The following is a 3,539-nucleotide window of genomic DNA, read 5'->3' on the forward strand; positions in this document are numbered from 1 at the left end:
CACACACACACACACACACACACACACACACACACACTGCGTACAGCACTGCTTGTGTGAGGGGATATTTGTTTTTCTTTTCATTAGCGGACTTGAAGTTAGCTGAACTAAATTTATCAAAAGCTAATTGGTCCGCTAACGATTTCCAAAGCTAATTTTCAAAACAAACATTAGCTTTGCTATTAGGGGCTTAGTGGAACCGTGTCCACTACTGCACAATTGAAACTGCACGTCTGATTGTGTCAATGGATTTCTGAGATGATTCTGGTCTTTGACTTGCTACATGACCACCTTCCCATTGTAAAAACTTGCCCTTGATCCAATATGGTGGCTTTCAAGATGGTGGCCATGTTCTGGACATAACCTAAACCAGTGATTCCCAACCAGGGGTACGTGTACCCCTTGGGGTGCGCGAGCATATTACGGGGGTACGCGGAAAAATTTCCCAGGTGTGTAACAAAATAGACAAAAATAAGACCCTATGATTTCCACAATGCAGAAAATGCAGACAGAATTACAGAATTTACAAAACAAAATGGAATTCAGTAAAAATCACTGAGTCTCATGGAATTTGCTCATTTGGGCGTGTTTCTGATGTATTTTGGATGCTGCTGCTTCCTGCACCTGCCATTACCTGGTTTATTTATTTAATTACTTATTCACTTTCAAGGCAAAGTATTTATCTTTATGTTTAATTTGAGTTGAAAAGAATAAAATGTCTCAAAATTAAATGTACTAGTTAAGGGGGTTAAATTGATAATTTAATAAGCAGTTGCACATTATAGTTTGGAGAATCATCATTACGTTTGACTGAGGGGTACTAGTGGTATGACAAAATGGCTCAGGAGGTACACAAGTCTAAAAACTAACTGGGAACTAAATGATAGGCCCCCTCATCTATTATTCATATTTTTAGTTTTCTTTTTTGTTTCTGAAATGAAAGGGTGTCCTGAGACTTTTGACTCACCATGTGCATCTAATGATAATTTCCTGGAGATTTCATTAAAATCCATCCAGAGACTCAGGAGGCATTTTGCAGACAGAGTTGACTCCAACAGTTACTGGAGTTAAAACTTTAAACAAAAGTTCTTGGACACTTTTATAGTCCTTTAAAGAAAACATGTTGGGGATGACGCTTGGCTGCACCAAACTGAATCCAGTTGACTCAAAAAACTAATAGACGTACAACAAATCATTATTTTCTGCCCCTAATCACACTGATGCTGCTCACCTGAGACAAGAAAAACACCTTCTCAGAGTAAAGTCAGGGGTCCAGACAGTCTGCTGTAGAGCACTGACCGGAAGGACAAGGTGCTGCACATCCATCAGGCTCTGAGTGGAAATGACTTTGTGTGTGGGAATTTTCTGAATCCTCTTACTTATTATTACGTTTGGGTCAAACTTGATGCATTCGACGAGCCGCTCCAGATGACGGATGAGGAACAGAGCGCTGCAAGACATATCTGTTTGTCATCTCGCTCCAATAAAACGGTTTTCTTTCTGCACGTCTCGGAGGACGACTTGTTGGGTTTACCTGGTAGCTGTGACTAAATTATGATCACATTTAAACTCTAAACAACTCAAAGATGAGTAAAAGAACTCTGACCCCTCCGTGCAATTTCTCCAAGAACTCCCAAAGTGCAAGCTATGTAATATTTTAGATCTTCCTCTGCTTCACCCTCCTCCTCCTCCTCCTCCTCCTCCTCCTCACATGGAAGAGGTCACCCTGACATGCAGCTCTATTCACCGGAGTCTTTGCCTGCGACTGATTGCAGCCAGAAATCCAACATACCTGAAGTAATAGCAGCGGATCAGCTCGGAGGTAGGAGTTTAATCTGCACACTACATCTGAGCGGAGCTACCAGGATGCTGGAGGAAATCCTGCTGGTTGGTGACCTTAGTTCTGACTGTCTGGAAACAAGATTGTGGGTCAATGTATCAGTGGAGCTCTTACGAGAGGATTAGGATGAGCAAGCCTCTCTCGGGGCTTTCAGCACAATGAAACTATCAGGAATATTCCTCTTTATCTTGACTACTGGGAAAACATGTCACTGAAATAATCCAAAACTCAGTAACTATTTCATTGGTGTCTTAAAGGGATTACCGGCTGCTAGCACATGTTGGTTTTAATATGTTATTACTCTAGAAGTTGTTGGTACTGAAAACATCTAAAGAAATTGTACGTTTATTAAATTTTTTTTACTTGAACACATCACCATTTTGTACTGACATTCTGGGGATTATGCAACACGTTCTCCCTACCGACTCACCAACGTGTGCCAGCTTATAGCACAATGGCTAGAGGGTTCGAATCCCACCCGGTCCAAACGTTATTGGGTGGCCGCCGGGGGGGTTGAGTCGTCCTGGAACCGGAAGGTTGCCGGTTCTATCCCCAGTCCAGCTGTTTCCGTCCTCGGACACTTCACTGGTCAGAGGGCCTGGTGGTGCAGCCCCGCCTCTGTCAGTCTGCCCCAGGGCAGCTGTGGCTACAGTGTAGTTTACTATCATCAGTGTGTGAATGAATGATGCATGAAAATTGTAAAGAGTCTTTGGGGGTCAAAAGGTGTGAATCAGGGCCCCAATGATAACCAACACAAAGAGGGGAAAAAGACAAAAACAAGGGGACGTTGAGCCCCGCTTGCACTCACTACATACACATGACATGACACCTAAGAACCACAGCAAACCAATAAGTCAGGTGATGGGGCATATGACCCTCTATGAACAATAGAGCTAATCAAGCCTATTGTTAAGCGATGGCCCTCTTTTGCGTGTGACTAACCTGTTTGTCCATGTGGAGGCAGTGCTTATAAGGCTGAGTTCACCTGAAACTCGTCAGACTGAAGAAGTCTCTTGGAGGAGAGACGAAATGTTTCACTAAAGAAGACCCCATCCAGAGGACCTATGAAAATATGGCTTCACAAACATTTACATCCCCTTAAAATAATAACACGTCTCTCTTAACAAAGTTTGCTTGAATGTTGGAAGGTAAGATGCTCTGTGTTAAAGGATCAGTGGATCTGTGTTTGACTGCTTCACCTAGGCTGCATTTTTGAGCGCAGATCCACTGAGAAACTTGCTGTTTCAGCAACMTTTAATTTAAAAACTGTACTTTTGAGATTAAACAAATGTTCAAAATTAAGTTGAATAAATTACAAGGGTGCATGGGAATTTGCCCAACTGATCTACATGTGTTTTGTGGATTTGGAGAAGGCGTTCGACCGTGTCCCAAGGGGGGCCTTGTGGGGGGTTCTCCGGGAGTATGGGGTACCGGGCTCTACACCCTCAGCAGGGTCCTGGAGGGTGCATGGGAGTTCGCCCAACTGATCTACATGTGTTTTGTGGACTTGGAGAAGGCGTTCGACCTTGTCCCAAGGGGGGCCCTGTGGGGAGTTCTCCGGGAGTATGGGGTACCGGGCCTTTTGATACGGGCTGTCAGGTCCTTGTACGACCGGTGTCAGAGTCTGGTCGGCATTGCCGGCAGTAAGTCGGGCTCGTTTCCGGTGAGAGTTGGACTCCGCCAAGGCTGCCCTTTGTCA

Source organism: Austrofundulus limnaeus, unplaced genomic scaffold (genome assembly GCF_001266775.1).
Source record: "Austrofundulus limnaeus strain Quisiro unplaced genomic scaffold, Austrofundulus_limnaeus-1.0 Scaffold12, whole genome shotgun sequence".
NCBI lineage: Eukaryota > Metazoa > Chordata > Actinopteri > Cyprinodontiformes > Rivulidae > Austrofundulus > Austrofundulus limnaeus.